We start from the raw sequence: 27,554 nt of genomic DNA, 5'->3' as shown, positions 1-27,554 counted from the left end.
CATCGGATCAGCGCGGTGCACCGGCTATAGCACGCTGGCCGTGGTGGCCATTGGAGGGTGAACCAACGGCAAAGGAAGACTGTTCTCTCTGTCTCTCTTTCTCACTGTCCACTCTGCCTGTCAAAAAATTAAAAAAAAAAACTGAAAGACAAAGTTGGAGATGTGATCAAGGTGGTCACAGCCTGGCTGATGTGACTACTGGTTGACAGTAGGGGCTGGGCACCAGCTGCTTTCCTGGCACAGCCACCTAACTGGATACCTTCCCCGACCCCAGACAGGACCACTGAGGTCATTTATGCATTGCTTAACCAAGCATGAATCTCAGAACCAGAAATGCACTGACCTCACTTTTGCCACATCACCTTTCTAACAGCCCCTCCCCCTGTCCTGTCCATACCGATCTCCTGCATCAGGCACGAACACTCCCACACTGACTGCTGCATGAGCAAAAGTCGCCGCCACAGCCAACTTCCTGCTGCACACAGCCTATCAGCATTCAGCACCATGGCCAGCGCCCGAGGCAGCAGACTGGCACAGACCAGGAGGGGCAGCCAGGGAAATGGAAGCATTCTTAGGAGTGGGCTGCGAGCCCTGTGCTTCCTTCTCTTGTTTCTGATGCTTCTTAGCTCCGGGTCCACTTGGGGACGCTGTGTCTGGGTGTCATAAAGACAGTGTGGCACTACATATTACTGACAGGTAGAGGAAAAGCAGGCAGAGGGCCCACCCCTCCATAACATGTGTACATAGCTCCCTCAGTCCCCCAAGAAGCTGAATGCATTTGGCAAACACTCGGAACTCCTTCCTACACCCAGCCACAGGGGTGACAAGGACAGCAGGCCTTGCTGTCAGGCTGTCCGAGCAAACCCTCACCAAGTAGTAGTTGTATAACCTTGGGCGAGTCATCGGCAAAGTGGCAATGAAAATAGTACCTACCTCAGTGCTTTATTGCTATTATTGCTGTCATTACTTAACAGGGACCATGGCTGCCTTCCTGCTGTTTCAGCACACTCCCTACTCAGAGACTTTGTGTCCTGCTTCCTCCCAAGACAACAGCATGGCTCCATTTCTCAGCTCATCATGAGGTCTGTCCTGATCTCCCCATAGCAGCCCCTCTGTTACTCCCCACATCCCACTCTTGCTTTCTTTTTTTCCTTCAGGGATTCACACACTGATGCAATAAAGATTATTTTTGTGATCTTATTTTGTGATCTGTCCTCTTTCAGAATACAAGCTCTGTGCAAACATTGATTGTGTGTTTTTTTTTTCAAAAATATTCTATTATTACTTTTTATGTTATTTATTCTGTGTTTTTGAAAGGCAGGAAGAGGGAGAGACAGACAGACATCACCCGTCTGCTGCTTCACTCTCCCCATGCCCACAGCAGCTAGGCAGCCAGGCTGAAGGCAGGACACAGAAACTCCATCCAGGTCTCCCACATGAGTTGCAGGCACTCGAGTACTTGAGCCTCACCTGCTGCCTCCCAGGGTATCAGTAGGAAACCAGGATTGTGAGCAGAGCCAGGACTCCAGCCCAGGCCCTAAGATGTGAGATACAGGTGTCTGAAGTGGAGTGTCAACCACGGCACCAAACGCACACCCCACGGATTGCGTTTTGTTCACCTGGATTCCAAGAGCCATTAAGGACCACCAGGAATGTAACAACTGCTCAAAAATACTAAGTGCAATATTTCTGTTATCAAAATTACTTATTCAGAGATGTTTTTCTCTATTGCATGTAAAAGCGTACAGAAAAACTGTGGTCTACCTGCAAAACTTAAGCCGGCGGAAGAGCGGAACGTGATGAATCGAGAGACAACGTCTCAATTCCATTCCACGAGCACAGCCCATAGTAGAGGTAGTGCTGGAGGTGCAGGCTGAGGGTGAGGCCCCCGTGCTCCTTGGGAAACAATTCTTGATCTCCTCTACCCCTCTCTGAAGTGGACCAGTGTTCTGGGGGTACTGCTGAGAGCTGGCAAAGCTCCCAGGCCACCTCCTGGCTTGGTGGACACCCAAGAATGCACATTAGGGCATCCTGACTCCCTTGGACCTGCCTGGCTTCTGACCTTGGACATGGGAAGTTGGCAGAAGCCCTGAGAAGATGGTGCCACCAGTGCTGCAATCGGTCAGGCTCATCTCACCTCTTCCACAGCAGTGTTTCTGTGAACTGCATTGCTCACAGCCCTCGTGTGCTCTTTGGCCCCCCAGAGGAGGGATAGTGGATGTGAGCACCATGCTCAGACCCCTGTTCTGTCCTCAGCCAGAGGTTATCGACGTGAAGGGTGGAAGCAGGGGGCTGGGGCAGGGGCAAGAATGATTCTGGGCCGGCACAGCTGCTCAATAGGCTAATCCTCTGCCTGCAGCACTGGCACACCAGGTTCTAGTCCTGGTCGGGCACCGGATTTGTCCTGGTTGCCCCTCTTCCAGGCCAGCTCTCTGCTGTGGCCTGGGAGTGCAGTGGAGGATGGCCCAGGTCCTTGTCCCTGCACCCGCATGGGAGACCAGGAGAAGCACCTGGCTCCTGGCTTCGGATCAGCGCGGTGCACCAGCCGCAGCGCACCGGCCATTGGGGGGTGAACCAACGGAAGGAAGACCTTTCTCTCTCTCTCTCTCACTGTTCACTCTGCCTGTCAAGAAAAAAGAAAAAATAAAAAAGAATGATTCTGAATCACTTGCAAAAGAGGTTGCTTCTTAAAATGGCCTGGGTCTCCAGTGCAAACTCTTTATGCAAACCCTTTGTCTCAGAGCCAGGAAGGGGGGAGGAGAAGGGAACGATCCTGGGGGGAGGTCACATGAGACCTCCTGTGCTGGAACTCCCAGTGGAGAAGGACTCACCGCGACAAGACGGCCCACGTTGGGGCTGGCTAAGTCTGCCCAGCGTCATTCAACCAAACAAGGCATGCACTTGCTTGCATTACTGAGCAGTATGCTGTTGACCCATACTACAGAGGCAGCAGGAGCCACAGTGAGGATCTGGGGAGCTGATACCAAAAGGGCTGAGAGTACAGTCTCCAGTCCCCTAGGAACACTGAAAAGACTATGCACGGGGCTGGCACAGCAGGTTAAAGTCTTGGCCTGCAGCACCGGCATCCCATATGGGTGCTAGTTCGAGTCCCGGCTGCTCCATTTCCAATTCAGCTCCCTGTTAATGTCCCTGGGAAAGCAGTGGAAGATGGTCCAAACCCTTAGGCTCCTGCATCCACGTGAGAGACACAGAAGCGACTCCTGGCTTTGGACCAGCTCAGCTCCAGCCACTGAGTAAAGCTGCAGCCTGCCATGCTGGCATCTTCTATCAGAGCACCAGTTCAAGTTCTGGTTGCTCCACTTTCCCTGTGCCTGGGAAGGCAGCAGAAGATGGCCCAAATGTTTGGGCCTCTGCCACCCATGTCAGAGACCTGGATGGACTTCCAGGCTCTGGTCTTTGGCCTGGCTCAGCCCTGGCTGTTGTAGTCATTTGGGGAATAAACCAAAAGATGGAAGATCTCTTTCTCTCTCTGCCTCACTACTCTTCTATTCTGCCTTTTAAATAAATAAATCTTTAAAAATCATTATGTGGAAGCCCAGCCTCCCACAGAGAATCCTGGGTACATATTGCATTCTGTTGGACTCTTTTGACATCCTTTAATCTTGCTTTTACACTTTGCTTCTCAAAAGGCACTAATAGTAGAAGTGGAGTCACTTTGGGTCTTGGCCCATCCTCTACCCACTCACATGAACCATGGAGTCATAGAAGGGTCACCACTGGGGCCAATGCTGTGGCACAGCAGGTTAAAGTCCTGGCCTGCAACACCGGCATCCTATATGGGTGCTAGTTCGAGTCCCGGCTGCTCCACTTCCAATCCAGCTCCCTGCTAATATGCCTAGGAAAGCAGTGGAAGATGGTCCAAATCCTTGGGCCCCTGCATCCACATGAGAGACACAGAAGAGGCTCCTGGCTTTGGACTGGCTCAGCTCCAGCCATTGCAGCCATTTGGGGAATGAACCAGTGGATCGAAGACATACCTCTCTCTTCCCCTCTCCCTCCCCCTCCCCTTCTTCTCCTCTCCCTTCCCTCCTCCCTCACTCTGTAACTCTTTCAAATAAATAAAATAAATATTAAGGAAAAAAAAGAACAATCACTATGGGGCCGGCATTGTGGCACAACAGGTAAAGCCACCGCGTGTGATCCTGGCATCCCACATGGGTACCAAAATGAGTCCCAGTTGCGCCAGTTCTGATCCAGCTCCCTAGTAATGGCTGGGAAAAGCAGCGGAGGATGGTCCAAGTGCTTGGGCCCCTGTACCCATGTGGGAGACCCAAAAGAAGCTCCTGGCTTCAGCCTGGCCCAGTGCTGTCTGTTGTGGCCATTTGGGGAGTGAACCAGTAGATGGAAGATCTCTGTCTCTATCTCTCTGTAACTCTGCCTTTCAAGTAAGTAAAATAAATCTTAAAAAAAAAAAAAAAGAACAGTCATTGCTCATGAGTTTGCCCAGTGGAGGGGAGGGGCCATGGGAAGGGAAGGGCCAGAGATGAAGACCCTTCCCCCTTTAACCTTGGCCTGCATCCTTGCAGGTGCACCTGATGTCCAAGTCATGTGCTGGTTGGTTCAGAATCCCCTCAGCAAGAGCAAGGCCATGTCTGTTTAAGTACATTGTAGTCTGGCAAGGTTGGGTCCTTTGCAAAGACTCAATAAAGCCAGCGCGCAAGAGCCCAAGAGGCAGGCTTGGCCCGCAGTGTTAAAACCACAGCCGGGGGAAAGACCGGGGGTCCCGCAGTCACCTCGACCACCTCCACAGACAAAGCCAACAAGCACAGCCACCCGTGCAGCAACCACGGAGAGGGGCTGTTTGCTGAGCAACAGATCCTGCCCTGCAAGCTCCCGCAGCATGCTAAGCAGTCTTGGTGACACAGGGGCTCTCGGAAGAGGCCCAGAGTCCAGATCCTGTGAGTTAAAGAATTTCAATGAAGGACCGATGGCTCGGGACTAAGAAGCCTGGTTTAGCCATTAACATACAATGATCTCCCCGTCCTCTGTACCTGAATCTGGAAACAGAGATGGAGCAATGAGCACTGCCAGCTCCCAGCATGGCAGTGATGATACAGGAAATTATGCCTTCTCATCACCGGAGGTCCCAGAAGAAGGCAGAATATGCAAACCAGGTGGCGTTATTGACAACAGACTCGGGGGCTTCCTGGAGTGTGCGGTTCCCGTGCAAGGGCGCTGGTTAACTGCTTCGTCTTCGCAAGACGCCACCAAGCAGAAGGTCCTGGCCTTAAAGGACGACTTGCTGCTCTCAGCTGTGTCTGGGTTTTCACCCTGTGCACTGACTCGCTGAGGACAGGAAACACCACTAAGACAGTGAGCACCCAGGATACCCGTTCCCTTCCCTGGTGATGCCTCTCTCTCTGCCTCTCTCTCTCTCTCTCTCTCTCTCTCTCTCTCTCGCCCCTTTGTTGAGCTGACACAGGAAACACTTCTCCAAAGCTGTTGCCCTGACAGCCACAGCAGCCTCAGTAACACAGGGGAGGCAGCAGTGAGCAGAGCAGCAGGGGCGTTCCTTCTCCTCTCAGGAAGTGAGAGACGCCACGCCGAGCGCTGGGGACGCTGCTGGCTGCTCGAGAGTCCCAGCTCTCCTCCAGGAGCCTGGCGCTGGGCACACGGTTGCCAATTGCCATGAGCACACACACACCAAACAGGGTGGCTTCCAGCTGGCTTGGGGAGCTGCAGCCTCGGCACCATTGGGAGGAACCGAGGAACGATGGGGCCAGAGCCAGCTTCTGGCTCGAAGCGAGACGCAGCCGCGGATCTCAAAGCCATAAGGTAGCACCGCGGAGTTGGGCACAGTCTCTAGGAAGGAAATCCATCTGTCCTGGAGACTCAAGGAGGGAGAATCCTTTTGTGAAGGTCGCAGAGGCATGGAAAGCAAAGCCCAATCTGTTCCTACGGACTCGGGCTCAGTTTCAGGGAGCTGGGAAAACAGGCAGTCCAGAAATAAGCATAAGACAGCAAAGTCCTCGGGCCCCTGGCCACTGCCAACCCGAGCTACGCTTCTGAACAAAGCCGCCAACTAATAGTACACGGCCTCATGGTGCATGTTTGGGTAACGCGTTACGATTTGGAAAAACGTCCCAGAAAGGCTTTAAGTCTTGGTAGATTTACCTCCAGACCTGCTCACCACGGAACATCTCCAGAGCAAGCTCCAACAGCAAGCACATCCCTGGGACCCTGGACTCTGCGACAGAAGCCCAGCCTCTCCCCAAAGCCAAGACCGGGCACCTCGGTCTCCCGGCAGGCACTCTGCTAAGATGCCTGAAAACCAGGCCCCCAGGGAGAGCAGCAGAGCGAGAACAGGCAGGCAGCCGTCAGCCCAGAACCAGAGCGCAGGTTCCAGAGCTGGCTCCAGCTCCTGCTAGCAATGTTACTTAGAGCCCATGCCTCAGTTTCCCCACCCAGAAAACAGAGCCGGTGAAAGCAGACCCCTGCCTTGGCCCGGTGCAGGAGCTCCGGCGAGTGAGCAGGGCGGGTGCTCAGCACGGCGTCTGGCACCTGGCACTGTTGGGGAAACAGCAACACTCTACATCCAAGGGGCGGACAGGTGGGGACAACCGTTAAGAACCAGGACAGGGAACCACGGAGTCAACTGCCCACCAAGAAATTCCCTTGCTGATCCGGGGCTCCCTTCTCTGACACGTCCCTTCTCCCTCTGCTCATCCCTCGGAACACCCCTGAACCCTGGACCAGATGGGCCTAGGTGTCCCTCTAACCCCGGGGCTTCTGGTGGACTCAGACTCTGCAAAAAGCAGGCAGGAGACGCGAGGGGTCTCTCCTCCCTCATTCCTCCTTTCCCGGCACCCGCCGCCAAGCCCCTGCCACACCTGTGGGGTGAGAGCCCAGCTTTCCCTTCCTCCGCCCTGGGATCGCCCTCCTGAGCACGTCCCGCACCTGTATTTGTTAATCAAGCTGCAGAGGACGCAGTAATTGCCCAGCAGAAAACACGGGTGCAGATGTTAGGGAGCACCGGGGCAAAGCACTAAATGAGATTCTTGTTTTCCAAACAGAGCCCGAGATTTAATTACAGTCTTTCCAAGTGCTTATTAAAAACCCTTATTTTTTCTCCTCATTGTTTTCCTGCATGGCGCATATTGAATCAGCCGCTGCTGTTGTCTTGTTTTCGGAGCGTTCATAAAAAGAACCGATGTGGAAAATTGCAAACACAGATTGTACCCAAACAATGTCTTCCTCCCTTCGCTTTTCTCCTCTTCTTTCTTCCTGCTGAACAACCTGAGAGAGCGGACACAGAGCATATCCTGGCTCTTCCCAACAGCCAGAGGGGCCTTCTCAGCACTCAGAGAGCACCGCTCTCCTGCCTAGGGAAACAGCGGGGAGGTTGAAGGGTGCACCCCGGAGAGGGGGAGGAGACAGGTGCATGGGAGACCTGGAATCACAGGCTACATTAGCAGGGAGCTGGATCAGAGCGGAGGAGCCGGGACTCAAACCAGCGCCCACATGACACGACCCCTGCGAATTCCTTTCTATAAGTGATTAGTCCTAAAGGATGTGCGAGGAGACCTTGGGCTGGGGGATACAGACATGAGGCTGGGTCCTGGTGACATCGTGCCTCTAGCTAGGAACATTCATCTAGGAGTTGGGCCTCACTCCCCTAACGAGCGAGGAAGCCGCTGGCCCCGTGAGGTGCGAGCCCCAGCCAGGCCTCTGGCCCGCTGAAGTGAGGAGCTCCCACTAACACACACTGCTTCTGGGGCTCGGGTCCACAAAGACCTGCAGCCTGTGAAGTCCCTCACTCAAAAACGGGGGTGGTCACTCTTTGCTTTCTCGATGGGGACATCCCATAATGATCGCCAGCTGTGCTCTCGACAAGTAGCTTTGCTGGTCCCAGAGGCCCAGTGCCAGGGTCATAGCCAGACACTGTGCCACCAAGGACCCCAGGTGTGCATCACCCACTTAGCTCTCAATGCTGCTGCCCCTTAGAAAGCTCCCAAGGGACAGGATGCTTGGGACCACCCCCCTTGGAGTCCTCTGGGCATTCCCAGGTCCCCAGCAGAACCTCACCACGCCTCAGCACCCCCTGCTGCCTCCCCCTCCTGTTGCTGCTGCCCCCACTGAGATCTGGAAGCCGTTTTCGGGCGAGAGACAGCTCCTCTCTCCCGGTCTTCCCTCCTGCTGCTCCACTGACAGGAGCTGCGGTGGGGGCGCCAATTAGTGCCAATTTGGAGGAGTGATGCAGGCCCGGGGAAGGTTTCTCTTCAAATGATGTTTAAAATTCTATTCTTCCTCTCTGTCCCCTGTGCCTTGTAATCCAGCAGCACGGCCGCCTCCCGCCCTCCACCCCACTCGTTAGCTCCAGTCGCCCTGGAGGTCAAGCAGCATAAAGCAGGGGGAAGGGAGCCGGCCCCTCCCCCTCCCCCTCCCCCTGCTCGGAGCCCTGCAGGACACAAGCCTACCCACACTCTGCTCCAGTCCCTCCCGGGAGCCCAGGGAGCCAAGCCCTTGGCTGCACGACTCCAGAGAACCCTCTCGGTTTCCTGCTCGATGCCATTCTCCTCCATCCTACAAATTCTATTTCCAAGCCCACCCGAGGGTGGGCGTTGGCTGGGAGGCGCTGGAGAAAGAGAAGGCGGTGGTCAGGTCCCTCTCCAGCCCTCCCACCTCCACACAAGCCTGTGCTGGAGGCTGAGTCCCCGCACCAGCTGGCAGGGCCCCTCACCCCGCTGGGCAGAAGTGTGGCAAAACAAACGAGAACTTGGAAGAGCTGGCCTTTCTGTGGGAAAGCCACCACCATGGAACTAGGAGGAAAAAAGCGGCACGGAATGCTCAGAGCAGTCCTCAACTCCCATCCCCCACCCAACTGCAAAGCTGAAAACCACGCCTCCCAGACCTTCCTGGGGCTCAGCCTGGGGAAGCGGCCCACTTGCAGCCTCTGTGCGAGACATGGAGACCTGGAACGCCGGAGACCATCTCCCTGCAGAAGCATGGATGGACACGAGTGTCGCTAGGGGCCTGATTCCATTGTCCGTGGCCTTGTCACCGGCTTCAAGGGCACAGGGCAGCTATGGCACCAACAGTGAAGATGACCATGGTGGCAGCAGATTCCGGACCTGCTGGCCCTTGATTTCATTCTTCTGGGTCTACTGGTGATTTGGAAGTCCCTGTCTTCCTGAAGCATCCGGAGTGGTTCCTCCAAACACAAAAAATGGAACTAGCATAAGATCCAGCAATCCCACTCCAGGTGTACATCCAAGGCAAATGCAACCAGTCTGTCCAGCCGCGGCTGGGCTCCCATTCTTACTGCTGCAAAGTTCAAGAAGTGGAAACGAAGTGTCCACCCACTGATGAATGGATACACTGTGGTGCACAAACACAGTGAAATACCACTCAGCCAGAAAAAGGATGAAATCCTGTCACCTGGAACCATGTGGACAGAAGGGGATGGAGGCTGTTACGTGAACCAAGCCAAGCGCAGGAGGGCAAGCATCACACGAGCTCACTCATGTGAGGAGTGCAAAAAATGATGACCTCATCGAAGTTGAAAGTAGGGTCAGGGCCACCAGAGGCTGGGGAAGGCAGGTGCGAGGGAGAGAGAGGAGAAGCTGGGTAACAGGTACTGTGCTGTAGTTAGCGTAGTTCTGCGGTTCTCGGTCACAGTACGGCGACTACAACGTTAAGGCACCGCTGATTTCTCTATTACAAAGACTAGGAAAGAGCTGGCGCCGTGGCTCAATAGGCTAATCCTCTGCCTTGCGGCGCCGGCACACCGGGTTCTAGTCCCGGTCGGGGCTCCGGATTCTGTCCCGGTTGCCCCTCTTCCAGACCAGCTCTCTGCTGTGGCCAGGGAGTGCAGTGGAGGATGGCCCAAGTGCTTGGGCCCTGCACCCCATGGGAGACCAGGAGAAGCACCTGGCTCCTAGCTTCGGATCAAGCGCAGTGCGCTGGCCGCAGCACGCCTGCCGCAGCGGCCACTGGAGGGTGAACCAACGGCAAAAGGAAGACCTTTCTCTCTGTCTCTCTCTCTCACTGTCCACTCTGCCTGTCCAAAAAAAAAAAAAAAAAAAAAGACTAGGAGATTGGCTTTTGGATGTTTTCACAATAAAGGAATGCTAACGTTTGAGGAGATGGATACATTCACCCCGACAGGATACCACAAGGTATGCCTGTATCATAACATCACAGAGTACCTCATAAATAGGTACAATTTTATCTCTGTTAAGAATCTGCTTAACAACAATTTGCCAATTGATAATGATAGTCCCAGCAGATTTGTTGCTGTTTGAAGGGGAAGGGAGCTGTTTCATCTCCTTGTCTTTAACATTCTTTTTTTTTTTAAGACTTATTTATTTATTTGAAAGGCAGAGTTACAGAAGCACAGAGCGCGAGAGAGCAGGAGAGAGAGGTCTTCCATATGCAGGTTCACTCCCCAGATGGCCACAACAGCCGGAGCTGGGCTGATCCGAAGCCAGGAGTCAGGAGCCTCCTCCAGTTCTCCCACATGGGTGCAGGGGCCCAAGGACTTGGGCCATTTTCCACTGCTTTCCTAGGCCATAGTAGAGCTGGATCGGAAGTGGACCAGCCAGGTCTCTAACCGGTGCCCATATGACGCCAGCACCACAGGCGGTGGCCTTATCCGCCACGCCACAGTGCCGGCCCTTTTTCAGCATTCCTATTGACCAAAGGTGTCAGTTCCCTCGTTGGCTCCTGACCTGTGCACTACAAAGATACACAACCTGCCATCTTTCCCTTGGCCTGTGCAGGACCCGTGCACAGGCCCAGAACTGCCTCCTCCCTCCGCTCCCCTCCAGAGCCTGCTTCCCATGCCTTGTCCAGCGAGCAGCTGGGAATCCTGAACTGGCGAGCTAGCTCCCTCAGGCTGCCCCTTCCTGAGATCACCATAGGTGCCCGAGACCCCCTCTCAAGCACGGAGTCCCCCCTTCCCACCCACCTGTCCCATCTCCTTCCAGAGAGAGACCAACAGCTTCAACTTCAGCAGTGTTTGCCCCAAGGAAGTTCTGAATTATTTTTAAAGACTCTTGGTGCGTGGGTGAGACACGAGTTCCACCTCCAAACCAAGCCGTGCTCTCCCGAGAAAGGCTCTCGGCGTGCAGCGAGGCGTGTGCCAGCCCAGCAGAGAACACGCACTCACAATTGCCTTCGCTTTTGCCTCCGCCCAAGCTCCACACTGCCCGCAGGTCTCCCTGACAGCTCCCGTCTGCCTCCAGCCCTGCCCTGTTTGTGGTTCATCTGCACCAACAGTTCTGAGAGCAGCTGCCCTCCTGCAGCCACCCATGCCCCGTCGGGGTTTGAGAGTAGTCACTGTCACCCCAGTCCCTCCAGGTCTCCTCCAGGGCTACAGGACCGGGGTCCCTGCCGACTCCGTGAGTTTTTCCCACCCTCGCCCTGCAGCCAACAATACCAGCAGGCTGTCAGGCCGCCCGCCACATTCTTGATTCCCCAGAATGCAAACGCTGCCGCTAGATCCTCTGGCCCACGAGCCGGGCATCTGGTGTAGCAGTTAAAGACGCTGCATGGAGGGCACGTCCAGTATCAGAGCACCTGAGTTCAAGTCCCCGCTCCACTCCTGTCTTCAGCTTCCTGTTAACGCACCTGAGAAGCAGGAGATAATGGCTCAAGTCGTTCCTGGCTTCAACCTGGCCCCAACCTGGCTCAGCCTTGGCTGTTGTAGGCATTTGGGGAGTGAACCAGCAGCAGGTGGGGGGTCTCTGTCTCTCTGCCTTTCAAATAAGTGAAACAGAAATAGAACTTCTGGCCTCAGCTCTCTGTTGTGGCCAGGGAGCGCAGTGGAGGATGGCCCAAGTGCTTGGGCCCTGCACCCCATGGGAGACCAGGAGAAGCACCTGGCTCCTGGCTTCGGATCAGCGCGGTGCGCCGGCCACAGCGCGCCGGCTGCAGCGGCCATTGGAGGGTGAACCAATGGCAAAGGAAGACCTTTCTCTCTGTCTCTCTCTCTCACTGTACACTCTGCCTGTCAAAAAAAAAAAAATAATAAAATAAAAGAACTTCTGGCCTCAACTTTTTCTTTACAATACCTGTTAACTCATTTAATGTGACCATTATCATGGCTACTTGACAGGCGGGAAAGCAAGGCACAGGAGGCCTGCTATCTCACCCAGGGTCACTGCCCTGCATCTGCAGGAGCTGGGATTAGAACCCCACTGTCCAGCCTGAGCTCCGGCGCTCTCAGCCTCATGGTCCCAACCTCAATGCTCAGCACCCAGAGGCTGGGGCCAGGGTAAGGTCATGGACAGACAGAGGTCCAGGACCTGTCTCCTGCCAGACCCTGGGAGACCCTCAGGCAGAGGGCATTGACTGGGAGCCTCTAGGGAAGCTGTTCCCCTGCTCCAGGACAGATGCCAGGGGTCTGTGTTCACTGCGCACCCTCTGCCACCCGGAAGACTCCACGAGAACCTCCAGATGCAGGTGCAGCCCTCACGGTCAAGGCCACCTCCCCAGATCCACCTGCTCCAAGGCTCCCCACGTGCCGCGAGACACACGGAGATTAGGGGCCCAGCAAGTTTTCTAAGAGGTCCTCCGGAGAGAGGACGAAGCCCTGTGTAGGCACCCCCAGCAGGCACCCTTGTGCAGCAAACTCTACACAAATGTCAGGGAAGAGCACTCCAGGGGGCAGGAACAGCAGGAGCAAAGGCCCTGGGGCACATCCTGCAAGAGGCCGAGTGGCTGGAGCAGAGGGAGCTGGGGAGGGCAGTGGGAGGCAAAGTCCCACAGGGGTGTGCCAGGGCCCAGCCCCTCTGGGCCTTGGAGACCACCGTGAAGATGGAGCTGCTCCCTGAGTGACACGAGGACCACCAGAAAGCTAGGAGCACGGCAATCCTGGGACCTGGTCCCTGTGCTGGAAGTCACTCGGGGAAGGCACGCTTGGCACAGCAGTGAAGACGCTGCTTGGGAGGCCCACACCCCGTACTCAGTGCCTGGTTCAAGTCCTGGCTCCTCTGCTTCTGATCCAGTTTCCTGCTAGTGCTCCCTGGGAGGCAGCAGTAAGGCTCCTGCCACCCATGTGGGAGACCTGGATAGAATTCCAGGCTCCTGGCTTCAGCCTGGCTCAGCCCCAGCTGTCACAGGCACGTGTGGAGTCAATAAGTAGATGAAAGCTCTCTCTCTCTCTGCCCTTCAAATAAAATGAAAACAAAGTAATTAAACATTTGTAAGAACCACAAAGCAACTGTGTTCATAACAGACAGTGGAAGGCAGGGAAGCCAAAGGGCTGTGCATCCATCCAGGCAGGTGAGGGGCACCACGTGGACCAGGGGAACAGGTGGTGGGAAGTGGTCGCAACCTGGGTGTTTTTGGAAGGTAGGGCTGATGATGAGTGTGAGAAGTGTTTCAAAAAAACCTCAGATTTTTCTACCTAAGCCAGAGGAAGATACAGCAGCCACTTGTGACGAGCAAGTCGCAGGAGGAGGACGCGGAAGGGTAGGTGAGGAACGCACGTGGGGCCTGCCACGTTTTGGGTCCCTTGGACACCTGGGAGGAGCAGCAGCAGTCAGGTGGACAGAGACGTTGCTGACGCACGATGGGAGTGGCCAGCAGAGAGATGCTCCTCAAAGCCACTAAATGACCTCACCGGGGAGAGAGCAGAGAGAGGCCAGAACTGGAATGAGCCATCAGTGGCTGGAGTCAGGAGGTGAAGTGTCTGGAAAGGAGCAGCCAGCACGGGCAGGGGTGTCCAGGAGCCCCGTGAAGTGCCCAGGGCGGGGGAGGCATCAGCCACGCCCAGTACGAGGGCGACAGCTAATTCTCTGCCACTCCCTCGCAGAGTGCGCCTGGGTGGGCTCTGGTCTCTCTCCAGACACCACATTCTGCGTGTGGTTGTGACCAGCTATTACACTGAAACACGCAGACAGCGCAAACTGCCCGTCACCACGCCCCCGGCACCCGGCAGCCCCTCCACAAACGCTCAGGTTCACCCCACTACAGCCTGTGCTTCCATTCTTCAGGTGACAAAAGAGGGGAACCACAGAGCGGGAGGGGGAGAGGGTCACAGGCTCTTTGGAGGGGGTCTGGACACTGCCTGGCTCTTGTTCTAGAGCCCTGGGAGTGGGGGAGGATTAGGGGGAGGGCCACTGCCCTGCAGGGGGCGAGAGGAGCCCATTCACAATAGGAGATCCCAGGAGAGCCCGGAGCCTCACTCCCCGAGCCTCACTCCCCGCGGCAGTACCGCCGAAGCAGAGCCGTCACCATGCGCATCCAGGTGGCCGTGTAGGAAGTGGATGGTGGGGCACAGAAGCGGGGCTCCCTGGGACCCTATAAAATCTCAGGTGGCCATGTTCTGTCTGCATGTGACCTACCTGCTGCCCACTCTCCCTCCAGACCTTGGAGGGCTGCTGTGGACTCCTCCCCGCCATAAGACCAGCCAGGGCCCCATCCCACACTCCATGGTGCCACCACATGTCTGGATGGTTCTCACAAATAAGAACTCAGAGCTTCCCTGCCCTGTGGCTGCTGGCTTTACTGCCCAGGCTCCCAGGGAGATGGCCCGTATCAGACAACAGACCCCCTGGCTCATTGCCACAGCCTTTTCAAAGCCTCCATCACCTCCAGTGTGCCAGGCCAAACTCAAAGCAGCTTTGGGTTTGCCATGGCAACTCTCTTCCCATCCACACAGACCTTGGCCCCAGAGCTAGGGGACTGGGCTGTGTGCTTGTAAGTCTTTGGGGTACAGGGGCCGCAACGAGGCAGGAAAACGTGCTGAACACACAGGGGGCTCACAGCGGGAGGAGGCACCTGCCTGGCCCAGCACTTCTTCACTCTATCTGCACAACAGAACTGGAACAACAAAGCGTTTCTCAAGTCTGCCTACTGCCCTCTGATGCTGCCTGCTGTGAGCCCAGGCCAGGCACCTGCTTCTCACCTCTGAGCCAAGATGGTGGCCAGCAGAATCAGACAGGAGTGGAACTGCCCCCACTCCCACCCCCAGCTCCTCTCCCTGACATAAGGACCAGCCCCTACGTGCCACACCCTGCCCACACTGAGAGCCGTTTTGTACCCAGGAACTGGACTACGTGAGCCCCTGCTGGATACTCCCTGGAAACTGTGTGTTCCTCCCAGGGTAAAGTCCCCTGGTGGTGCCAGGCCCCGGCCACCTCGCCAGCACCATTAGCACTTCATTCCTGACCCTCCCAGCTCTGTCCTGCTGTCTAGTGCCAGGTCTTGGAACTTCCTGTAACTCCACAAACATACCGTCCCTCCCCAGGGCCTCTGCTCATCCCCTTTGTCTGGTCAACTTCCTGTTGGCCTTCAGAGTCCAGCTTAGCTATCACTTAGTTACCCAGAACACGGCCTCTCACAGCCTCCGCCAAGCGCGCTGGGTGCCCCACCCGCCTTCTCGGCGCCCTCTGGACTCGGAGGCCATATCACACGTGTTGTGGCTGCCTACTGGCTGGTCTACTTCTCAGCTGAACGCCAGCCCCCGGAGGCAGGGACCTTGTTTCTGTTCCCATCCGCATCCCCGACACCAAGCCTGAGGAATCCAGTGTGTGCGGATGAATGGATGGATGGATGAACGAGAAGGTGGGAGAGGGAGCCGCACGTGGGACTTCAGTGCACCACTGCAATTATAGAAAGTTAATGCAGGGGGCTCAGTGCTGCTCCTCCCGTGGCCTTGGCCTCAGATCCACAGCGAAGGCCTCAAACTTGAAAATAACTGGCACGAAGAACCCCCTCCCTTCTTTTTTTTTTGGGGGGGGGGTTGTTTTGTTTTGTTTTGTTTTGACAGGCAGAGTGCATAGTGAGAGAGAGAGACAGAGAGAAAGGTCTTCCTTTTTGCCGTTGGTTCACCCTCCAGTGGCCGCCACGGCCGGCGCGCTGCGGCCGGCGCATCGCGCTGATCCGAAGCCAGGAGCCAGGTGCTTCTCCTGGTCTCCCATGGGGTGCAGGGCCCAAGCACTTGGGCCATCCTCCACTGCACTCCCGGGCCACAGCAGAGAGCTGGCCTGGAAGACGGGCAACCGGGACAGAATCCAGCGGGACTAGAATCCGGTGTGCTGGCGCCGCTAGGTAGAGGATTAGCCTATTGAGCTGCGGCGCCGGCCACCCCCTCCCTTCTTAAGGAAGCTATCAGAGACTGGTGAGAAGACCTTATCCAGCTGCAATCATGTCCCGATTCCCAGTCTAGCTCATGTACCCGGAAGACAAGAGGGAAGCCAAGACACTCCCCAAACAGAGTCACAGGCCCAGCATGGGGGAGGTTGCTGTGGACCTTCCCTCCCTTCCCAGAGAGAGAGGAGAATGATGCTCCCGCGAATCGGAGTCGAGAGCTCCAACAGGACCGTGTGTGGAGCCTGCAGGTGCCACAGGGGAGAAGCTGCATCTCATTCCACCCGCAGGTCAAGGTCAGCCGGCTCTGCCTTGGGTCTCTGACATCTCTTTCCCACTGCCACCCATCCAGGCCACGGACCTACATCACTGCTCAGCCCCACCCATGCACACCATGGGGGTGTGCTCTGTAGCAGGCTGGATGGAGGGAGGCCAGCAGGCCTGCACGGGAACTGGCTTCTAAACTGGAATAGATTCAGCTGCTTTTTAGGGGCAGAAAGCCAGGGCGCTGCCTGAGTCTTTGCGAGGGGATGCAAACGGGAGCCCACGCCGATTTCCTTGTACCCCTCTTGTCCAGGCTGCTCAGGAAACCAGTGCCATTGGGAATGAACCATCCCTGGATCCACTGGGAAGGAACCATCCCTGGATCGCTGAGGTCTAAAGAAATGGAAAGTCGGCGAGCGTCACCTCGACGAGGTTCTCCCCCGGGGCCTGGAGAAGACCGTCTGAGCGTTTGCAAAGCCCTGGGAGAGCCTCCCTCCCCTTCCCCGTGCTATTTCAACCAGGCAACATTAAGCGCGCGGATGCAGGGCCAGCGCTCCAGTCAGCCATCCCAGTGCTGAGTCTACGCAGCCACGCCACTTCCAAATAACCAACCGAGAAGCGAGAAGAAGCGAGCGGCGCCACGTCCAGCTAGGATGTTTTCCTCCCTGATGCAGGAAACACGTGCTCTGGTGTGCTGAAAACACAGCATGCACTCAAACCCAAAACCTGCCTGGCTCGGCCGGCACGCGGGGCACCGCAGCCCTACATGGCGCTGGACAGGAACACAGCTCGCAGCGCTGATTCTTGAAATTGTATCCCTGCCCCAGCCAGAAAGCCCAGGCAGCCTCCACCGCAGGCCCCCGTCCAAGAGAATTTAATTCCTTTTTGGGTACTTAAAATGGTCTGTTTTTCTGTTTCCCTCCTCCTCTCGTCCCTGCCTGCAGCAGCCTGGTTCTAAATATTTACGACACCATGCCTCATTAGCATTCCTCCGAGGACATGGCTAATAAATATGCGGGGAGGGGGGGTCTCTGCTTGAATATTAAATATTAAATTTATAAGACACATAATCCTCCTAATTAAGTCGAATTTAGTCCTGTGCATTCGATTAGGGGAGAGGGGGCGGGGCGAGGCGGTAGAAGGGGAAGCGCCCACCACTGAAGCGCCCAGGGAGCCAGCTGCAGAGCTTGGCCGGTTTCACACTCTGGCAGTACCGTCCTCTGCTCCTGGGGACACAGGGCCGCCAGCACCTCGGGGGCTAAAGCCAGGCAGCCAGCCAGGAAAGGGTCTCCTCTTCCTCCCAGCTTCCCGTCCACTCCCCACTGACAGCCCACACCCCGAGTGTGTGCTGGGGCTGGCGTGGGGGCCCTCGGGCCCTGGGGGAGCCACAGCATCACAGAGCCAGCCTCCTTCCCCCGGGGTGGCCTGTGTGTCTCTGCCAGCTCCAGGTGCGGCATCTCGCGCTGGGACTTAGAGCCTTTACGCTGATGGAAGGCCCCCTGCTCCCCAGCCTGTTTCACGTCCCCGAAGGAGTGTCTGTGTGTGGTGTCCTCTCTTCCACCTCCTCCACACCAGTGATGGCCCTGCCACCGACCCTCCCCCCCGCCCCGGGAATAACAATAGCCCTCGGGCCCCTGGACCCTGTCGGTCAGGATTTGCCGAGCGCCTGCTGCACGCCCAGGCTTCCCAGTTCTCCATGCAACAGCGGGCCCTGCCCCCCAGGGGCCACAGCGCAGCATCCGCAGGCTGCCTCCCTGCTGCAGGCCAGCAGGTGCTCAGGGAAGGGACCGCGGGAAGAACAGCTCCCGCGCCTTAACCCGGGGCCTCACTGTGGAACCCAGTCCGCTTCCCACTGCAGACAGCACCTGGGGTGGGAGGGAAGAAACAAAAAAGGGAAGCCGATTCCTGCCCTCGGGAGGCTCCCAAGCTCAGAGCCCAGAGACCAAAGCAGGAAGGCGCAGTGTCAGAATCCCTGGGACCAGGCACTCCCGGCCACTTGCAGAGCCCAAAGCAAGCGTACAAGAGGAAAGCAAATAAAGCACCCTCCCACCCCCCCGCAACTGGGACCACCCCTCTCCTGCCTTCCCAGCCTTTCTCCACACCCTGAGGGGCTGAGCCTTGTGTGGTGCATCACCCACCCCTCCCAAACTGCCTTCATACCCCAGCTCTGAGTCTCGCACTCAGGACCTAGAGGTGGCAGGCTTCACTTGGGGGACAGCTGGGTGTCTCGGGTCCCTGCAAGATGACCCAGAAATGGACGGTGCAGCAGAGCCAGACAGAAGCCCTTGCCTTGCACGGGGACCACCCATGCCCATGCCCAAGGAATTCCAAGCAAAGGGTCAGGGGGAGGGGCAGAGGGCTGGCGGGAGAAGGAAGCAGAGTGCACACGGCTAGGCAGGACAGACAAAGCGGGCAGAGAGCTTCCCGGGGCGGGCAGCTGGCTCCAAGGGAGAGACTTTAAATGAAGAGGACACACTCAGCTCCCCCTGGGGCAAGCTTGCATCCTGTGCTGGCGCACGGTGGGCAGGAAGGGCAGCACAGTCTCTCTCTTTTGGGAGAAGGGACTTCGGGCTCTGTGAGGAGAGATCCTCCTGCGACTCTGCTGGAGCCATCGGTGGGAGTGGCTGCGCACGGATGATGCTGTCCCTGTCACACTAGAGGTACCGCCTCTGAGCCTGTCTGTGAAGGGGAGAAGCAGCAAAGGGCTGGGGCATACAGGAGGACATGGGCATCCTCCCTTCTCAAAGCCAGGCGGAAGGGCCACTCTGCTGTGCTCAACAAAAATGAGGATCAGAGGAACCAGCGCCCCCACCTGGGAGCGCATGAGTGCAGGTGCTGCCAGCTGGGATTAGGGCTGCAAGCTGATGGCTGCCCAGAGAAGAGGCACACAGAGACTGGTCACAGGGAGGACGCAGGGCTGGTCCAGTCAGCTGACCGTGGGGAGCTGGACCAAGCCGCAGGGAGCCTGGGACCCTCTGCCATAGACACACACACAAGATGAAGCTTCTGTGCACCTGTGATGCCCACGGGGAAGCAGACTGGGGGAGAAGGGGACTCAGCAGTGTGACCACAGCAGTGCCTGGAAAGACCCAGGAGGACACAGGCCTCTGCGCCTACCATGGCTCTCCCCACGACATGGAGTTGCGGATGGTTTTTAATTTCCTATTTAAAATTGTACCTATCTTCGCCATCAGCGCTCCTCCTTAGTTTATTATTCTTAAGAGCCTGCAGACTCTGATCGCATCTGGAGTGGCCAGTGTGAAAGCCCGCCATCGATAACTTCCTAGAAGAGTCAGAAGGTGGCAGATGCAGGTTGCGACCACACACAATGGCTCCAGAGTGACCGCAGCGGGCCAGAGAGCTGGGGGAGAGCCCTGGGGTCAGCTGGTCAGTGCCCCCGGAGCAACGCCCAGCTCTCTGGACCAGGACGGCGCGGGTGGAAATTCCACCAGGCAAGGAAGTCTTTGGCAAGAATGGGGAGGAGCAAAGATGGCCAACAATGCAAGGGATCGGTCTTAAGAAATTGCCCTTGTCACGCCGAGCCCGAGCCGCTGTGCAGGCAGGGCCTGTGTTGCATGGGAGTCGGGAAGGTGCCCAGTGGAAGGGGCACAGGCAGATGCGGCTGCACCTGGACCTGACAGGAGACAAAGCAAGTAGCTGTGGCGAAGAAAAGCAGAAGAGGAGGGAGCCAGGCCTGAGGCCGAGCCGAGCCAAGGCCAAGTTCATCTGCCAGGGACGAGCTTCCTGGAGCCGGCAAAGGCACCCAACCCTTCTGGCACCACCTCCAGCCAGCAACCGATGTTCTCAGGAATTGGATTTCAGAGCCCTGGGATAGAAGGACTCAGCACAGGACTACAGCACTTCCTGTGCCTTCCACACACACACACACACACACACACACAGCAGGATGGATGGCACCCAAGAGGCTGGCTCTGAGCAGCAGAGCCCCTTCCCAGGGACACAGGCTGTGGCCTCTGCGTCCTCCTGCAGGGCTCCCGGCCCCCTTCAGCCCCTTCCTCATCCTCCTTCCATCTCCCACGAAGCAGCATCTAGGGAGATGTCAGAACTCTCTGCCACCAGCCCACCACCCAGTGACCACAGGGCAGACTTGAGGTGGGCCAGTGTCTCCCACGTACACAAGCTTGGCCAAGGCGCCCTTGGCATCAGAGATCGCGTGGACGGCAGAGCTCCCTTTAATTCATTTACTCTACAGACTTGGAGAAGCCAGTGCTGGACTGTGCCCTCCTTGAGCTTGTGTTCCAGTGGCAGACAGAAGAAAACCTACACTGGGTAACAGACGCTGATCCCCCAGCCTCCAAAGGACGCAGTGCCCCAGGGCTCAGGCTGGGCCCTTCTTCCTCCCCTCCACCCCTGCATATGACATCTCCTCTGAACCTCATCGCCAAGTGTCTTCTCAGTACCTGCCTTGGATACACACGTAATCCTCAGTTTAAAGTACTTGCACTGAACTCCCAGTCGCCCTCTCCCTAATCCCAAGCCTGCTCCCCATCTCTGCTTCTGGCAACACAATCCTGCCAGCTGCCCAGGCCTGAAACCTTGAAGCCATCTTTGACTGCTCTCCTGTTCTCGTCCCCCATATCCCATCATTGGTGTACCCGCAGAACACATTCAGAATCCAGTCACCGGTCACCACCCCGCTGCTGCGATTCTGAGCCAGCCTACCGCCTTCTCTCACCTGGACATGACTGGCCTCTCTGTGTCCACCCCTGCCCCGACAGTCAGTCCTCTCAGCAGCCAGGGGGATCCCAGAGGATGGGTGTCACAGCTTGGCATTGCACCAGCACAGTCACCTGCAGATGGCCCAACTGGGAGGTGCAGGACCTACCACCAAGTCCACTCACTGGGGCAGAACAGGCCCCGTGCTCTGGCACTCCCTGTCCAGAGAGCTGCTCTCTACCTCAGGGACACAGTGGCCTTGGGCAGAAGCTCAAGTAAGAGTGAGCAGAGGAAAGCCCAGGCAGAGAAACGCGACATCCTGGGGGGAAGAACGGTCCAGCAACGGGGGTGCTTGCTTGGGCAATGCATGGTAAGCAAGACAGCAGCGTGGAGAGGAGAGACAGTTTGGTCATCCAACTCATTACCTCCATTTACTCCGACCCAGAGGGAAGCCGAAACTCCCCTGTCTGCATCTGTCTCAAGCAGCAGCCGGGACTGACACCAAAGCCACTACCAGGCCACGGCAGTGGGAAGGCTGAGATGCAGGATCTTCTTGCATCCTGCGGAGACCAACGTCGGGAACCCTGGCACTCAGTTCCCAGGACAGCGAGGGTCTGGGCCCCTCAGCCTTTCCTTTAAGACTGTCACCATGGGGCTGGTGCTGCGGTGTAGAAATGTAAGCCTTCACCTGGGGTGCCAGCATCCCATACAGGTGCCGGTTCAAGTCCCAGCTGCTCCACTTCCAATCCAGCTCCCTGCTAATGCACCTGGGAAAGCAGCAGAGATGGTCCAAGTCCCACATGGGAGACCTAGAAGAAGCTCCTGGCTCCAGATCAGCTCAGCTCCAGCCATTGCAGCCATTTGGTGAGCCAGCGTATGGAAGACCTGTCTGTCTCTACCTCTCTTTGTAACTGTCTTTCAGATAAATAATAATTAAAAAAAAAACCATCATGGAGTGAACTCATCCATGCATGATGGACTTGGCCCAGCAGAGAGGGCACCAACAAGGAAGGAAGCGGCCTATGCTAGCCACGGATTTTCATCCTCTGTGCCAACATTAGTTGTGGATGTAGGGAAAGGTTTAATACTTTCAAAAATCAAATAAACTTTTTTTGGACACACAAAAGCACTCTGATCAAATGTCTGCTTGAGAACAGTTTTTAGATTGGCTGAGACTTTTTATTTATTCTCTAGATGTAGAGAGTGGACTTGACAGCACAGCAAATCATAGGCTGTGGACCAGCCAATGTCTTCCTGTTTAACAGTCACTGGTTCAAGATAGGTGGAAAGCAAGCTATGGCAAGACCCTTGCCTTCACTGGCTTTGGTCTTCAAAAACATAGATTGGGGCCAGCATTTGGCACAGTAGTTAAGCCACCACTTGGGATACGCACACGCATGTCAGCGTCCTGGCCCTCGCTCCTGATAATGGGCACCCTGGGCCTAGGTGGTTGGGTGTTCAACCCAGATTGAGTTTCAGGCTCAGATGTTGTGGGAATTTGATGTGGAGAATCAATCAGCAGGTAGACAATCTATCTCCCTCCACCCCTCTCTCTTTCAAATAAGTAAAAATAAATTTTCTTGGTAGTTTTGGAAAAAGTTTTTAAAGTACTTTGGAAAAATACGTTGGTCAAACCTTTTCCAAATAATGTTCAGGCCAGCATTGTGGTTCGAGTCCCAGCTGAGAAACAGCCTCCTGTCCACTCAAAGGATGGATTCAGACTCGGGAAGGGCAGTGAAAGCCAGACTTTTTATTAACAGTCTTGCAAGACCGGCTGCCTGGTGGGCCAGCCCACCCAGGATGGGGTACAGCCAGCTGTGTCCTGGCATGCAAGTCCCTCCCTGGTTCCCCACTGGCTGCGTGGCTATGGGGTTACCATCTCTCCGGCATTTGCTTCAGCTGTTTTGGCCACCAACATCCTGTTTGCTGAAGAACTGTCAGGTGCGTGTAACCCAGCAGTGCTGCTGGCCAGCTGCTCACAGCTAAGCACTTTACTTTGAAGATGAACCAAACGTTTCTCTCAATCCCTTCTCCATTTCCTCTTACAATTTTTGGTCTCATTCTCATTTCTATTTGATGACCTTCTTTACCTGCAGGTATTTTGTGGATGGCCCGGGTGAAGGGTTGGCCAACTGAACTAAAGCACAAGTCCTGGTCCAATTGGACAGCAACAGGACACGGAGGCTCTTCTTTCCATGATACCCCCGGACATCAGCCCAGCGTATGAGCAGGGCTGAGCTATCACCACTATAGGCTCACCAGCAACATTCGAGGTGCAGGTGCCGGCTGAGCCCCCTGCCTGGAGAGGGGCGAGGACTAGCTCCTATTCCCTATGGAGAAAGAGGGCATTGCCCTGGGGTCTGACCTTCGCAGCGCCAGGGGAAAAGCAGCCACAGACTATTGTTACAAGTCTTTTTTCCAAGTCTCCTCAACCTGGTATAGAGCCAGCATTGCCAGGGTCCACCCCCCCACCCTAGGGGAAACGGAGCCGCCTGTGCCTGCCGTGAGGGCTGGTACTGACGACTCATCCCATCCTACCCAGGCACTGCCACCTCTGTGCCCCGGCCCTCCCACAGTACTTTATTAATTTTTGAGGTCAAAACCAGCCCACAGATAAACTTTCCTCAGAACCACTTTCCTGGGCTCTTGTGATCACACTTCTCCCTGGTCATTTACACCTGTCTGGGTCTGATTTGCCAGTCCTCTCCAGCAGTACATACGGTCATCTCGGTGGTCAGGAGCACTTGATGGGGGCCTTCCCAGCTGGGTTGGAGCTTGTCTTCCATTTTTTTTTAAGATTTATTTTGCTTGAAAGGCAGAGGCACAGAGAGGGATTATCTTCCATCCACTGATACACTCCCCAGATGGCCACAATGGCCAGGGCTGAGCCAGGACTGTATTCGGGCCTCCCACATGGGCACAGGGGCCCCGACATTTCATCTTCCACTGCTTTTCCCAGGCCATTAGCAGGGAGCTGGATGGGAAGTAGAGCAGTGGGGACACCAGCCGGCACCCATCGGTGATGCCGGCATGGCAGGCAGTGGCTCTATCCACTGTGCCACAGTGATGGCCCCTTTCTCCCAGGTGTCAATCATTGCTAAGCTGCCAGGTTGAAAGAGACGAGCCGCAGAGTGGAGAGACAGAGCCTGGGCAAGCAGTCCCTCCCACCTGAGGGGGGATCGGTCTCCCCACCTCAGGCACTGGCACAACCTCCACACACCTGCTTTCCCACACACCCACAGTCTCTAAGAATCGCATCACACATAGCTTGGAGACCACACGGTTCCCTTAATGTAATGCGGACATTAACTCCCTCATGAGCACAACATACACTTGGCATCATTTTATAACCTTACAATGCATCTTCCAAGGTTCACACTATTTGGCCAACACAACACAATCCAGTTAAGACAGTTTCCCAAACAATCAAGGCTCAGTAATGGCAACAGAAAAACGCATGAAACCCTTAGCTAGTGACACAGAAAAGCTTTGTTTCATGATGCTGACGTCACGTGCTAATGAAAGAGGTAGAGAATCAACTCATCTGCTATTGGGACTTCTAAGAGCCAACTGAATCTCATGCAGCCTTTAACTTCTACAGACCTTCTACCACATCCCTTCAGTTTCTCTTTGAATCTTAACCTCTTTCACCAAGAATGCATTCTGGCGCTTGTAGCTTTCTTACCAGAAAGCAGCAAACCCTAGAAACTGCAGGAAAACCTTTAAGCCTAGAAAACAAAACATTTATCTTCCTCAGTAAACTGAGGCCTTCGTGTTCCTTTCCCCTGCAGTGTCTAAGGCTCTTCGTGTCCAGATCTTTTCCATTTTAAAGCTTGATTGAGAGCAGCGTAGGACAGGTTTGAGCTGACCACTTGCTAGGTAATCTTCACATGAGGACCAAGCCACTTACTCCCCCCATTGCTGGCTGTAAACCCTTTTTCCCTTACTTTTATTTGCCCCTCGTCTATTCCTGATCCTAAGCCTAATTTCAGTCAGATCTTGGCGACAGAGATTAATTCCTACTTTAGGTGCATATAAAAATAACCTCAAAAAAATTTTTTTAAATATTGTAACTTGGAATCACTGTTGCCCCCAACACCGACAATTCTTCCCCCAAGAACTCTGTACCCTTTGGTTGGTGTCAGAACACGGGCTCTAGCATCAACCACAAACGTTACTTCTTCCCCTTCCGGTCTCCCCCGTTCCCCCACTTTTCCTGAGGGCTCTTCATCCAGTCCCTTTTCAACTACCTTTTCTACAGCAGAGGCCACACTTTGGCTTTTAGTTTTCACTTTTCCTCTTCTCACAAAAACTTCCTGTGCTTCCCTTAACAGTTCAACTGGTTTCTCACTCCACCCGCCAATCTTTCACAATTGCTTTGTGACATCAGGCCAGCTCTGAATCACAAAATTAACTTAGAACTCCTTGTCTCACTGGGACAAGGATCTAAGGGGACCTTTGGTTCAACTTTCTCAAGATCCCTGGATCCCGCTTCCCCCGATTCTTCGACTGTCGCCCCTTGATTTTCTTGTCCTCCATCCTGAGGGACTTGGGGAGGGGACAGACATGACAAGGGGTCCCAGGCTTTCTGTTGGGACCCTCCTCCTCCCTTTTGAGGGGGGAACATAGGGGTCAACTCCTTCATCCAACAGAGAGCTTAATCTGTATCTTCTTGTTGGGGCTTCAGGCCAAATAAACAATAGTCAATTGTTTTTCCTTTGTTCCTGCTCTGAGGGGCATCCCCCCGGCATCCCCCAAGCCCCCCAGCATTCTCCCCTATGGATCTGCGAGGATGTTGGAGGGAGCTTCTTCAGTGCCCCCTTCCCTAGGCCTGGAATTCTTGCTTCCTATTTGTGAGTGGTCTCTGTCTCCGACAACTGAGATCTCTCGCATGCTACCCTGTTCTCCGGTGAGCTCAGCTCCCTGCAGTGGAGGCTGCTTCGTCTGTCTCCGGCCACTTCCCTCCGGGAGAACAAAACTGTGGTCAGGACTCCACAATGACTCCATGTGCAGGACGCATCAGGTCACACACCCTCGACCTTCGAAAACCCCTGGCCCCCAATGCAGTCCTGGGAGCCCAATCTGTCCTACCTCGGCTCGCGCACCAGGTTGCCTGGCTGCTGCAGTGTCTGCTTTTCCGTCTCGGTGTCGTCTCTGCTGTCTTCTGACCAACTTCTGAGGTGAGACGGGACAGAGCCGCCACTCCACGCAGGCACAGGGATCCTGGACAGCCCCCAGGTTGTGTGGCCATTTGGGGGGTGAACCAATGGAAAAGGAAGACTTTTCTCTCTATCTCTCTCCCTCTCTCACTGTCTAACTCTGCATGTCAAAAAAAAAAAAAAAAAAAAAAAGAAAGAAAGAAAAAGAAAATGAACCGAATGTTTAATTCTTAAGTAGCTACTCCATGCTTCCAGTCCAGCTTCCTGCTCATGCACCTGGGAAGTAGTAAACAATAGACCATGTACTTGGGTTCCTGCCACCCATGTACGGGACTCCTAGCTTCAGCCTGGTCCAGCTCCAGCTATTGTGGGCATTTGAGACGTGAACTGTTGGATGGCAGATATCCATGTGTGTGTGTATGTCTCTCAGTAACACTCTCCTTTTCAAATAAATAAAATAAATAATATCTTTTAAGTATTCAAACCAGATATTGGATACTATGTAGATGCCCTCCTAAAAATGTATTGACTGAACTCCAGCAATGTAGCAAATGAGGCAGCTGAAATGCTTTCCATTCCCAAATACTAAAAAAAAAATATATTTATTTACTTATTTGAAAGGCAGAGTTGAGAGAGAGGAGGAAAGAGACAGAGGTCTTTTTTTTTTTCAATTTTTTGTTAATATAAAGAAAACAGAGGGGCCAGGCTGTGGCGCAGTGGGATAATGCCCTGGCCTGAAGCACCGGCATCCCATATAGGCGCCGGTTTGAGACTCAGCTGCTCCACTTCTGATCCAGTTCTCTGGTATGGCCTGGGATAGCAGTAGAAGATGGCCCAGTCCTTGGGCCCCTACACCCACATGGGAAACCCAGAAGAAGCTCCTGGCTCCAGATCAGTGCAGCTCTGGCCATTGCGGCCAATTGGGGAGTGAACCAGCGGATGGAAGCCCTCTCTCTCTGCCTCTTCTTCTGTGTGTAACTCTGACTTTCAAATAAATAAATAAATCTTCAGAAAAAAAAAAGAAAGAAAACAGATTTCATGCATTCCATAGGTACAGTTCCAAGAAGACAACCATACTTTCCTCACTCCCCTGTTCCCCTCATACCCCTCCCTCCTCTCTCTTCATCAGTTTTTGCAAAGATATAACTTTAACCCACTCAATATTCACAGGCTTAATTTGGCAATAATCATAATATTCAACAAGTAAAAGGTAGGAAGACCACAGTTCCACAGGATTATAAACAATGGCTAAAAATGACAATCATATCACAAAATGTCCCTTTCATTCCTATACATTTCTTATATTCAAAATTAACTGCCACATATCAGAGAAAGCATATATTTGTCTTTTTGAGACTGGCTTATTTCACTAAACATAATGGTTTCCAGTTGAAT

This window comes from Oryctolagus cuniculus, chromosome 3, assembly GCF_051225735.1.
Source record: "Oryctolagus cuniculus isolate XC-2025 breed Fujian yellow rabbit chromosome 3, ASM5122573v1, whole genome shotgun sequence".
NCBI classification, from domain to species: domain Eukaryota; kingdom Metazoa; phylum Chordata; class Mammalia; order Lagomorpha; family Leporidae; genus Oryctolagus; species Oryctolagus cuniculus.
Note: the sequence above shows the minus strand (reverse complement) of the source record.